Here is a 13,819-nt window from a genome sequence, read left to right on the forward strand (position 1 = left end):
TTCTGTTGAAATAATCCAATGGATGCAATTCATTTTGCATGCTTGGTAAATAAATCTCCATTAAGCGTTATGCCTAAGACACCTGTGAATGACTTTCATCGAAATTGCTACATTTCCATTTTTCATAGTGATATGGTAGCATTTTTACCTATTTTATTTTCAGGATCATAAATACAGTTTTCAGCTCGAGAGAGCAAAAGATAAGGTGGAACAGTTGCAGAACAGACTAACTAGAGTTGAGAAGGAAGAGCGAAGTGCTATTGATCGGAAAAGAAGAGTAAAAATAAAGTGTGCTGATCTTCTAGGAGAACTGAAAGAAAAAAATATCGTAACTGCAGAATTATAAGATAAGCTGTCTTGCTATCAAGGTGTGTTAAATTCCAAGTTCAGTTCAGTACATTCAGTTATTCAGTTTATTGTATGTGTTCAGAAAAAAAGTGCATTAATTCTTCATCAATCTAATTAAGAAACACTACAGATATAATGGGCTGTGATTTATGTAGTTGCTGCCATTGCTGTTGTAGATATACCAATATTATTATTCAAAAACAATGCAAGCGGATTTTCGGAGAAGCAAAAAAAGTTTGCCATAACCCTTAATCTGTACTCGTCAAAGGCTTATGAGTTTCTCAGAGCGACACTTTTGTTACCCTCTCCCAGATCAATCAGAAAGCACGTAAATCATAAACTAAAAATGTCTCTTTTGCAAATTATGGTTGCGGTCTGCAGATTTTGTCAAGGCTTATTACAGTGATCGCAGTAATTTTTGCTTACGCAAAGTATGTTACTGAAAAATATAAATATAATGCTAGTCTGTCTTAGTTATCACTCTGAACCAGTGGCTCCAGTTTTACTGGTTATACTGTACTTATTGCAGATGGCTGGAAGGAATAGAAGACACACCTAGACTCAACTTAGCGATGCTTAGGGCGCTAGTAGAAATGAAAGAAACGGACCTGGAAAAGTATACTAAGTGAGTTCAAGCTATTTTCGTTTGTCAGATCGGATACATTTCTTCATGTTATATTTTCGGTGATGCATAAACTGCAATTTCATACCGGTCTTTTAGTGCCTGCCTGATGATAGATGGAATGAGTATTAGAAAACATCTTATCTATTATCCATGCCACAAGTGTATGGAAGGGTACGTTGATCTAGGTTCTGGTCCACAGGAAGATGAAGGTGAAGCTTTGGATGCACTAGTTTTTATGGTCACAGGTATCTATATTTGTACACATTACTTTTTTAGCTCAAGGTTTTGTTTGTTCTGCTATGCTATTCTATCCGGCTATTTTTTAAAATGTTCTGCTCTGCTGTTCGGTATGTTATAGATTTCTGATTGTGCACTTGACAGCTCGTCTTGCCAAGCATTTACCTATCTATCCTTTATGGCCTACCTGGGAGACCACCTGGGAGACCACCTGCAACACAATATGACAAACCCTCTGCTATGTATTTAGCTGATTATTCTGTGAGTACAGAAATGATAATATTGTGGAGGACTGGGGCATATACCAATTATTACGCACATATATATTTCCTTACTAGCACTTGCCTGAATTTCCTGAACTTCCTTTCCATTATATAACCGTATTCCTGAACTGCCTTTCTATTATATAATCGTATGCTTATCCTGTGTGCAAATCCTATTATATCCTGTGCACCCTTTGTGTTATAAATAGACTGGTGGGCAGAGCTAGACCGCTATATAAGCCAGCGCAGTGAGTAGACAAGTTGTGCTTGATATCACTCAAACTTGTGAATGCATGTTGTTAAAGCTATCATTAACAAAACTATTACATACTCGCAAGAACTGATTATATTGACGCCTGCCTGGTTGGCTCAACGATTACGCAAGCAGGCTCATTGTAACTATCAGACGGAACTGCCAGGGTGGCTCTATAAGGCTAGGGATCGATCCACGACTTTTTCTAGACTTGATTGGGTGTGCCATGGCATAAGAAATCAAGTCTTAAGGCAAGCCGCTAGTGGATCCAGACTAGCCTGAGATAGAGATCCAGAGGGCAGGCCGGGGTTTGGTTTCGGAGCAAGCCTGACTACCAGGTTCTTGTCTTGGACTGACTTGACCGCTCTTGGCGGGTCAATCAGGCCTCGGACAAGGCAGGCCAGTAGCTCAGGTTGCGTCTCCCTTGTTAGGAAGTAAAGCTGACTCAGCTACCGGAGTCAGATCCTTTACACTGGTGGCAGCAGTGGGATATGCTGAACCCACAACAAGACAACTAACAGGGACTAAAGAAGACGCAAGTATGGCCAGACGGGCTCGCAGCGCAGAATGACCGGAAGCTCTCCGAATGGAGGGACTAGGAGGTCTAGAGCAACTGACAGGTGTCTTCTTGGAAAGACTGCTCACCAACCAGGGAACCCAAGGACCACCTGCACACAGAGAAACGTTCAGAGCCCCAGAATACGACGGGAGCAGCGATGTAGAGGCCTTCATCAGACAATTCAACGACGTAGCCGTTGCAAATGACTGGGGGCCAGGATCCGCGCTGCTACACATCTGAGAGAGACAGCGAGAGCAGGCTAAGGACTGTGGACACGGGCAGACCATACACACAGTGTTTAACAACCTCCAGGTCAGGAAGAGGGACCAGCACGCCACACTGTTCGAGCACGCCACTCAAATAGAGAAGCTGACCAACATTGCATTCGAGGAATTGTCGGATCGCCTGAAAGAAGAGATGGCCGTAAACACTTTCTGTGGGTCGCTGGGTAATGTTTATCTACAGAGATATCTGCTCGCGGTGCCTACCCCTACGTTAGAGGCAGCCGTGAGAGCAGGGAATGAGTATTTGCAGATTCGACCTAGTATAGCTCCTCACCAAGTCCAACCCTTTAGGTCGGACATCAGGGCAGTCCAGCCGGGTGAGACAGGGCAGGCCAAAGGAGAACAGGCCTTCGAAGAGCCGGCCGTGGTGGCCAGGACCGCACCGAATACCCCGGAAATGTTGTTGACCTCGGTAACAGACCTAACTAGAGAGGTGGCCAAACTAAAGTTGGCCATCAGCCACAACCCATTCCAGGAAATGGGACCAAGGAAAAGGAAACAGCTAGATGCTGGGGATGCAACCAGGAAGGCCACCGGAGGAGAAGCTGTCCACAGAGGCAAACAAATCAGGGGGCACCCCACAGGCAGAACCAGGGAAACGCCTACCGCCCGCAGCAGTAGGTCTACCTGCTGGCTGCAATAGGGCACCAGGACACAAAAAACGCAGAAAACTTAGAAAAACAGGCCGAAGGGAGCCGGGGGTTGACCCGGAAGGCTGGCAGCATCCGGCTAGGACGGCTGCTCCGGCTCAGAGGGCCCCAGTAAAGACGATTTCCGTATACAACCCTTACCAAAGTCTATGGGATCTGGACGAGAGGGAAGAGGAATGCGAGGCGAGCCCCCGGGACTCGCCACAGGTGGCCAAACAGGCACAGCGGCAGTACCTCCACCAGATCCAGAGGCAGGGCGAGGGACGAAGGGTTTATGGACATGCCGGAAAACTGGAGAAGCTACCCGGAGGCCGGGAGAGGCCAGGGAGGAAGGGAGGTCCAATCAGGGCCGAGCACCCCGAGAGATCTGGACAGCAAGGGTCGGGACAGAGAGCGGATTCAGTGGTAGCTGAAGCTCTCGAGAGACCAACGCAATACAGATCGGGAAAGGGGGAGCACTCGGCACGGGTGGAACCCCGCCATAAACCTAGACAAGTTAGGTCGAAGAGAGATGGCCTCGCAGGCGCTGATCCTTTTAAGAGATCCGTATCAATCGGATCGGGATGGAAAGAGGATCTAGCAATCGCTGAGCATCTCCAGAGATCAGGGTATCACAGATCCAGAGGTGAAGGCGGCTGGAACAGAGCCAACCCCCTCAGGGGATCTGTGCCCAAAGAAAGACGAGGGCCAAACCAAGGCGGCCATCTCCGGGAAAGGAACCCAGGCAAACGTATGAGTCCGGTGTCAGGTCCGACAGGCCGGTGCGAGGAGAGCACGATACCAGCTACTCCTGAGGAAAGCCTGGTGGACCAGCTCAAAGAGAGTCCACCGCCGAACAGGCCTAGGGGACCCCCAAGGAGAAGAAACTCAGAAGGGACGCGTGACGCCGCCGCGGTGGAGGAAGGGTTGCCAAGGATTGGGGCCTTGGAAAAACCACATAAGTCGATCTACTTCCTACCTGGAAAGGTGGAGAGGCAAGACTTACTGTTCCTCATAGACACCGGCTGCAACACTAATCTGCTATCCAAAAAGGTGTTCGATAGAATGCTGGGGAGGGTGAAGATGCAGCTCGAAGAGAATGACCGGTATGGGCTCATGGCAGATGGTAGCAAGCTCCAGTTTTATGGACTAATAAGGCTATCCGGAAGGATCAGGGACGTACCTATCGAAGAGAACTTCCTTGTAAGCCAAATCAGCGAAGATGCTATTCTGGGAATGCCTTTTCTGATCTCCCATAAGTGTCAAAATGAATATGGCCGACCAGTCATTTCCCTAGGAGATAGGCAGCTTACTTGTACCGACAAATATGGGAGACTGATGGTGTCCAAAGTTTACACTTGGAAGAAATTCACTATCCCTCCTTTATCAGAGGTAAGAGTGGCAGGAAGGATTTCCGCCAAAAATTATGTTCCAGTGTGCATGATAGAGGGCTCTGACCCGCGCATACTCATAGCCTATAGCCTGAACCAACCTGGAAGGAGGGGGCGATGTCGCCATACGATGCCTGAACCCAGGACATCAACCTATGGAGTTGGGCGCCGGGCACGTCATTGGCTCGTACACGGCTGTCGAGGAAGAGGACGTGCAGACGGATCTCTGGTCCGGGCCGGAACGCGAGAGCCTCGACAAGTCAAAAGTTGGGTGTGCCGCTATACGGACGGAGAAGCCGTCCCGGGTCACCTCATTGAGTTGTACCGGCAGGCCCTTCCAGGATGCCGACACGAAGGAGAGAGGCAGAGCTTGGCATGTCTTCTGACCAGGTATCAGGATGTGTTCAGCAAGTATGATGGCGACGTGGGAAGGACAGACCTGGTAGCGCACAGCATACCTCTGATGCAAGGTGCCAGGCCGGTCAGACAACCCCCCCCCACAGGTTAGGAGCCCTCAAAGAGGCAGAGGCGGATAAGCAGGTACAGGAACTGCTAGAAAAGGGACTGATCGAGCCTGCCAATGGAGCGTGGAGTTCTCCGGTCATTGTGGTAAGAAAGAAGGATGGCGGGTGGAGATTTTGCATCGACTATCGACAGCTGAATGCCGTCACCCAACAAGATGCATACCCCATTCCAAGGATCGACAAGAGCCTGGACGCCCTGGCGGGGAGTCGATTCTTCAGTACGCTGGATCTAACCAGTGGGTACTGGCAAGTATTGTTAGATCCGGAAGCCCAGGAGAGATCTGCCTTTGCCATGAGAAGCGAATTGTGGAAGTGGAAGGTACTGCCCTTCGGGCTGACGTCGGCCTTGCCACTTTCCAAAGACTGATGGAGTCTGTACTCCAGGGGCTTTATTGGAAAACCCTCCTGTTGTACTTAGACGACATAATCGTTATAGCTCCGGACTTTGAGACCCACTTGGCCCATTTGGGGGAGGTCTTTCAGAGGCTAACCGTCGCTCAACTGAAACTGAAATCCTCTAAATGCGAGCTCCTCCAGGAGAAAGTGCGGTATCTTGGTCATGTGGTGAGCCCAGAAGGAATGTCCACGGACCCAGAGAAGGTAAAGGCAGTTGCCGAATGGCAGATTCCTCGAAACATACAAGAACTGCAGGCCTTTCTAGGGACCACGGGGTACTACAGGTAATACTTGAAAGATTACGCCACCAATGCCAAACCACTCACGCTCCTGACTAGCAAAAGAAAGCCATGGAAGTGGGGAGAGGAAGAACAGCAGGCATTCGAGACCCTCCGACAAGGCCTGATCTCGGCACCCGTGTTGGGATATCCCAACCCAAAGAATAAATATATTCTGGACACCGATGCCAGTAACGTGGGAGTGGGGGCCGTCCTGTCTCAGAACCAGGGAGGTAGGGAGACCGTGGTGACCTATTACAGCAAGACTCTCAGCCCAGCAGAACAAAACTACTGCGTGACGCATAGGAAGCTCCTGGCAGTGGTAAAGGCCGTCAAACACTTCCGGCCCTACCTGTATGGACAACAGCTCGTGCTCCGCACAGACCATGCCTCCCTGAGGTGGTTGTGTAGAAGAAGGGAGTTGTCGGCTCAAGTGGCTCGGTGGCTGGAAATTCTGTCAGAATTCTTGTACCAACTAGAGCACCGGCCAGGGGCCAAGCACAGGAATTCCGACGGTTTGAGTAGACAGGTCTGCCCAAACGACTGTCGACAATGTATCCGAATTGAGGAACGAGACGCGGGCCTTAGCAAACAGGCATTGCTGAAAGGGGAATCTGACACAGTGGCAGCAATTAAGTTACCGGGGGAACGAAACTTTCGACAGTTGGTGCAGAGTCAAGTGGAAGGAACACAAGCCGTGGCTAGAATGTACTGGGCAATAAAAAACGACCAGGAACTACCGGAGGAGGAGTTAACCCTGGGCAGCAATGAGCTCCGGATCCTACATAGAAGACGGGAAGCCATGAGTTTGTCAACTAACGGTGTCCTAGAAGTCAGGCTAGCGGCAAACGGCCACCCCAGATGGTGTACCCTATGCCCCCGGGCAGACCGGAACCGGGTGATTTGGGAGACGCACAGACTGGCCCATGCAGGAGTACACAAGACTGTAAAGAGGCTACTGGTAAATTGGTACTGGCCGGGACTGAATGCCGACGTAAGACGACTCATCAAGCCGTGTGAGATCTGTCAGGTGGCAAAGACCGGCGGGAACCACGCGGCAAAGAGCAAACACCGACTATACGCCGAGCGACCCTGGCAAAAATTGGCAATCGACCTGGTGGGCCCCATGCCAGAGACGGAAAGGAAAAACAAATGGATACTGGTGGTCAGCGACCATTTCTTCAGGTGGCAAGATGCCTTGGCCATTCCGGACGCGATCACCCCGGTAGTGGCCACTGCCCTGGACGAGAGAACCTTCTGCTACTTCGGCCTGCCAGAAGAATTACACTCCGATCAAGGGGCCCAATTTGAGTCTAAGCTCATGGGCGAATTATGTGGTCTATGGAACATAGATAAAACGCGGACTACACCGTACCACCCCCAAGGAAATGGCGTCGTGAAAAGAAATAACCGAAGCCTAGGCGATTCCTTAAGGGCCCTGCTCCTGCGCAGAGGACCTACAGAGTGGGACTTGTTACTACCTCAGATAATGAGGGCTTTCCGAGGCACTCCCCACTCCGCCACAGGTGAAACCGTGAACTATATAATGATGGGCAGAGAACTGAGATTGCCGGACCAGCTCTCGGAACCCGTTGCAGTCACTAGTCAGGCAGTACAGCCCTGCGTACTGGGACTAGCCAGCCAGCTGGAAGAAACCTATGAAATCCTCCGAGAACGCCAGATAAAGGTCCGAGTGGAGGATGAAAAGGAGCCCTCGTTGTTTGAAGTTGGAAACTTGGTGCTGCTAGTCAATAAGAGACGTCGACGAGGGGAAAACCCCAAATTACAGCCCAAACATGTGGGACAATATACCGTCACCAGGTGTAACTCTAACAATACCTACCAAGTAGAGAGACAGGGCCAAGTATCCATACAAAACGAAGAGAGACTGAAACCATACTATGCGTGCCCGGAGGCCGATGAGAGGGCCCTGGCCACCAAAGAGCCTTCCAGGAGACCAAACATGAGAGGTGCCACTGGACGGAGGGAAAGGAGGCCGGAAGAGCTAGTAGAGATGCTGCCCACCTTGGAGTTCACTAGGAGGGAGCTCCCTCCGCCACCACAACAAGGGGAGATGGACCTCCCCCCTGATATGGACAGTGACACGTTCAGGAGACGACTCCTGGAGGTCCTGGCCAGGGAAGGAAGGCCTACCCCGGGAGGTCACGATCCTACTGAAAGGACCAGGGAGGCAACGGAGCAACTCGGTGTCACCAGCACGGAACCGGAGGAACCGAGTCTCGAGCCGTGTCCCGAGCCCCCGGTGGAGTCTCTTGGGCAAGATCTAACGGAAGAGGAAGCAGATAACACCCCAGTCGGTGAGACCTCCACCTCCGGGGCCACGAAGCAAAGGGATCTACTTCCACCTGACACCTCTAGACCAGCTCCAGCTGGAGAAGAGGTACGGGTAAACCCAGAACCAAGGGGGGCAGAAAGCAATATTGGAGGAAGGCGGGACGGAAGACCCCGACAAACAGTGGGACCACCCATCAGATACGGTCAGGCCGTATGCCACCGGATTGACCCTGAGGACGAAGGGTCGGAAGTAAGGGAAAGACAGGTTGAACTCATGGAACGGTACCAGTCCACCAAAGTTATGGTGGAAAAACTGAAAACATTAATAGAAAGAAGACCTGAGGACGAATCAAGAATTGATATCCCAATACGTGATCCTAAAAGAATCGATCTCTGAACTGGAAGGAATGTTGGCCACAAACCAACATGTGGAAGAACAACCTGAATCAATTATACTTAGCCGAAACATTTGGAAAGGGGGCGGAGGCTGAGGCGGACGGAAAAAATCAAGAGGTAGGAGAACAGTCCGGCAATGAATGCTTTCGACAGAGGACTCCGAACAGTGAAATTTTTCAGGAACAAAGGCACGATGGGACCGGAAAGTGGCCATCTTCTAAAATTGACACTGCTTCCAATCATTTCACACGCAGTATGCTGACGAACAACATGCTTCCTCTACCTCTGAAAACTTATATCACTAATATCCACATGAAACCGGCACAAGACAATACCGGAGCTATCGAGGACCATGAACTGCAAGTACTATTGGCAGAACTGAATGGTATTCTGGAGGAAACGGAGGTACCAGCAGGAAGACAAGGAGTCGATCGAGAAAAAATATCTGTGAATAACGAAACAAGGGGAAACGCAGTACCCATTGCTTATAAGGGAGAGAGACCGGGGGAACCGGCAGCGACCAACACTAGAGTGGTACAATTGGTAGAAAACAGGGCGCCCCGGGACAAGGCCAAGTCAAACCAAGACAGGCCTAATTCTGAGGGACAGAGCTTTCGGGTCAGGAGCAGAGGTGAACCACTCAAGGGTAGCCCTCCGCTAGAGACTAGACAGAAATGCCAATCGCACACTCTGCTAACAACGAACAAGAGCAGACCAGGGCCGATGCGGGCCTGCTCGGTAAATCTACAAACAATTCCCACCAACAAGACAAAAGAAGACAAATTGTTCAAGAGAAGGAAAGACCGAAAAACCGTCGAGGGAATATCAGAAGACATCTGGTACTCCCCCGCTTCCTACGAAAGGATGGAGGCCGCCGAAGACCGCCAGAAAGGGGAATGCCGGCTCTGTGGCTTCCAAAATAAGGAAAGCCATGTGGTTAGGAGGCACATACGGGGCAGCACTTTTGGCACTTCTGGTGCAAATGCCAAAATAACTCCTTTTCATTCTTCAGCATATATAAACATCAGAAGAAAGCCAAAAATCCCCAACTACACCCCAGTGTCGTGTACCATGTAGACCACGAGTGGTATGCCGATTTTTGCACATATATGAAATGGAAGGAATGCCCCTCATTTGGAGCCTGCCTTCCTGTGAAGGATAGAAGCGGATGGATACGAGGCAGGAGGGCCGGACAAAAACGGTCAAGGGCCGATTCACCAGAAGGGAAGGGGTGCGCTGACCGGGAGAACCGCCAAGAGGACGAGAAGAGTGGCCAACCCGACCTTCGGGTCCACCTAAACCGCTGCAGAACCACCGAAAAAAGAGAGATGGCCGACAAGCCCTTCCCACCAAGATATGTAATCCCGAAGGTGAGTCAGAAGCAAACGATACCCATCAGTCGGAGGGTAGACTCATCACCTAAGGGAGCTCTCGCGGAAAGCCGAGAGGTAACAGGAGTAGGCGAGACCACCCTAGAGATACATGTCAGCGCCGAAGACATCGCCGGAGTCTATTCCGAAATCGGTGCCAAGGCCCCTGACCCTGTCGGCAGAGAGGCAGAAAGAACCAACGAGGACCCACGACTCAGACAGGGAGAATATACCCAGAGGGCAGAACGGGAAGAAGAACGCTACCAACGATATAGCCGAATGGCCGATGAGCGCCGTAAGAAGGCCCAACGATTGAGAGCCCACGCTCAACGAAACCAATAAACACTCCTTTAATTGTTCATCCCTAGGCCAAACAATTGGGGGGAGGAGAGTGTGGAGGACTGGGACATATACCAATTATTACGCACATATATATTTCCTTACTAGCACTTGCCTGAATTTCCTGAACTTCCTTTCCATTATATAATCATTTTCCTGAACTGCCTTTCTATTATATAATCGTATGCTTATCCTGTGTGCAAATCTTTTTATATCCTGTGCATCCTTTGTGTTATAAATAGACTGGTGGGCGAAGCTAGACCGCTATATAAGCCAGCGCAGTGAGTAGACAAGTTGTGCTTGATATCACTCGAACTTGTGAACGCATGTTGTTAAAGCTATCATTAATAAAACGATTACATACTCGTAAGAACTGATTATATTGACGCCTGCCTGGTTGGCTCAACGATTACGCAAGCAGGCTCATTGTAACTATCAGACGGAACTGCCAGGGTGGCTCTATAAGGCTAGGGATCGATCCACGGCTTTGTCTAGACTTGATTGGGTGTGCCATGGCATAAGAAATCAAGTCCTAAGGCAAGCCGCTAGTGGATCCAGACTACCCTGAGATAGAGATCCAGAGGGTAGGCCGGGGTTTGGTTTCGGAGCAAGCCTGACTACCAGGTTCTTGTCTTGGACTGACTTGACCGCTCTTTGCGGGTCAATCAGGCCTCGGACAAGGCAGGCCATTAGCTCAGGTTGTGTCTCCCTTGTTAGGAAGTAAAGCTGACTCAGCTACCGGAGTCAGATCCTTTACAATATAATGATAGTTATGACATAATGTTTCACGCTTGATCATTAACTATATTGTGTATGACCACACTGGGTATCAGCATTTGTACTAATAACTTGTACTACCTTTATGTTGAAGGTCTGAGGTCTGCTTGGAAAGCCCGAGTAGCCTATTTTTTACGCACACCTTAACTGCAGCTACTCAGAGAGAACTTCAGGTTCACACTTTGTCTGAACATGGTGAGAAAGGGTTTGTGGTGCACTGTTTAATGCTAGATGGGCATGCGTCAAACATGTCAATGTGCCGGTTACTTGGTGATGACATGCTTAACCTTCAGATCACGCTTCCCCCATCCCGACACTCAGCAGCAGGTACAAGTGCTTCTGGATCCCTGTCATATGGTTAGGCTCATGAGGAATCTACTTCATGCTTACGAATCAACCAAATGCCTAGACGGCATAGTGAAATGAAGTGACATTTCAGGGCTAAAAGAAGTACAAGATGCATGCAGCTGGAGAATGGGGAACAAGCTGACAACAAGACATCAATTTTCAGCAGAATAAGATGAAGGTGCAATTTTTTGCTTAAAATGTAACTAACCCCCAGGTTTTTAATATTTTTTAAAATATTTGACAATATTTGAAAAAATATAATACATTTACTTTATAAAAAATCAAGATCAATTACAATCTGAGAATACAAATACTCAAACTGATTAGAAGCTATTTGTATTCTTTTAGCGTTTGAAAAATTTGTTAGTGTCAAAAATTAGCAACTGAAATGGTTCATTTTTGAAATTGAAGATCTTTTTACCTTTAATTGCTTAATTTCATTATTGCTTTAAACTTTATGAATGTTTTATTTTTATCATCGCTATGCAATACCCCTCGCTACTCAGACACTTTCCAGATCAGTTGCTGATGCTATGTTGAGTTTCAAAGCACTTGGTGTACCCGGATTTGCTGATTGTCATGCCACTGTTATGTTTATAGAAGTAAGTGAAAACCAATGTTTTACATAGCTACTAAGTATTTTCAAACTATGCAGAACCAAGTTCATGCTGCTGGTATGTTAAGTTTAATTGCAGATAATCTATTTTCTAGGAAAATTGACAGACTCTTTGACATATTGAACTGCAGATCCGTATTTGAGAAGGGCTATAAGCAACCAATCAGAACATCTAGTATGGCATCTGTTGAACCATTTCTGTCTCAAATGAGATCATATCTACTTTCTCTGACAACCATGGAGCGTATCCCACTGGGCATGAGCTCTAGCTGAATAGCAAATAGCAAATTCAATTAATAATTTGATGTACAAAATTATTAACTGTTTGATAATCTGTTTGAGTGATATAGATACTGTTTTTGCATTACTTGAGAAGTTGATAGCCCCTGGTGTACAAGACTACATCTGCATATACCATCTTAGCCAAGACCATCTGGAGCTGTTTTTCAATGCGGTACGTCAAAGTGGCGAGTTCAGATTTGGTATGAAAATGTCAGAACCGTTGTTCATATTTTGTGTTCCTATTTGTTTGCTGCTTTCCAGTCAAAATAATAAATATTATTTGCCAAAAAAAAAAAAAAAAATAGAATAATGATTAATAAAAACAGATATTACTGCCTAGCGTAAACAATAATTGAACATGTGGATTTTTTTCTATGACTTATGGTAACCTAAGATTCGACTTTCTGTCCTGAAATATGAGTGAAATGGTGATACCTAATAGATCGTCAGATATTCCCTTTGTGTTGTATATGAATAATATCAGCTTTTGTGTGTCACTCAGGGCGCCTTAAAAATAAATGCAGATACACTCAACAATGACCAGTTTTTTGCTGTAAAGATTTTGAATTTTCAAAATTCAAGATATTTTTTTAATTTCTTCAATTTTTATATTTTCCACTTTTGCGTTTTTTTTAAATACTTTGAAAACATGTGTATTGCTGTATCTTAATTGTACTATGTTCTATGTAAATAAGACATTCATTTTGGTTGATTTTATGTAATTGTTAAAATTTATGCTTTTGTTTAGGTGATTGGAATAAAGTGCTGTCATGGGACATTTGCCGTCAGTCGCTAGTTACCACTAAGTCAAGTATCCAGTGCCAACATCTCTATACTCTACTCAAGCTACAAAACAATGGAGGATTGGTGCGTCCATCAGACTTGATATCAAACCAGACTCCATTAGGTTTGATAACCTTGCCAGATATAGATCTGAGTTTTTCTGATGTATCCTCTTTATGGTCTGAACTGCATGCTCAGTAGCTTTAATGACCCAGGCACAGTGGGAGCTGCTTGTGATATGTGTGAATTTATACTCGGTGGCAAAACTGGATGATTCTGTTTTAGCGCATTGCAGGCCATTGTCTGAGATGACCCCATCCGGTATTTCATGCCTGGAAAAGAAACTCTTCAGATGATTTTTTTTAGAGGAAGCACCATCATTGAAGAGTGTTAGTTCTGAATACCTGGAATAATAATCAACTACCAGTAAATATACTCTGCCTTCAAAGTGAAATAAATCCGTTCTTACTATTTCTATCAAAATTAGCGATAGGCTCCAGTAGTTCTAAAACTATTTTTAACCTCAGTTTTACGAACCCGACACTAAGCTACTACGTTTTCAACAGCCTTGGCTATGAATGACCACCATATACTATTTCACGCTCTAAACTGACACTTATAGATCCCCAATTGGCCCTAGTAGATGTACTAAAGCATCGTGTAATGCTCCGAGGGAAGGACTACAATCCTACTTCCTAACAAAAGGAAGCCATTATTTACTAAAAAATGTTCTTTACAATCGTAGTATGGTTTCAGAGTACTATCCACTAAGAAAAAATAGTGTTGCCACCTATATTTGACCAGGCTGATGATGTTTTGGGGAACC

General features: G+C 47.2%; 1 long non-coding RNA gene across 1 annotated transcript; it reads left to right on the plus strand.

Annotated features, from left to right (window-relative positions):
* The first annotated feature begins 176 nt into the window (after positions 1-176).
* Positions 177-11,536, plus strand: LOC137394974 (uncharacterized). The gene is made up of 6 exons (XR_010978420.1): positions 177-368; positions 878-973; positions 1,070-1,218; positions 1,332-1,471; positions 11,059-11,291; positions 11,404-11,536. It is a non-coding gene; the product is annotated as an uncharacterized lncRNA (long non-coding RNA).
* Positions 11,537-13,819: the final 2,283 nt, after the last annotated feature.

Source organism: Watersipora subatra, chromosome 4, assembly GCF_963576615.1.
Source record: "Watersipora subatra chromosome 4, tzWatSuba1.1, whole genome shotgun sequence".
NCBI classification, from domain to species: domain Eukaryota; kingdom Metazoa; phylum Bryozoa; class Gymnolaemata; order Cheilostomatida; family Watersiporidae; genus Watersipora; species Watersipora subatra.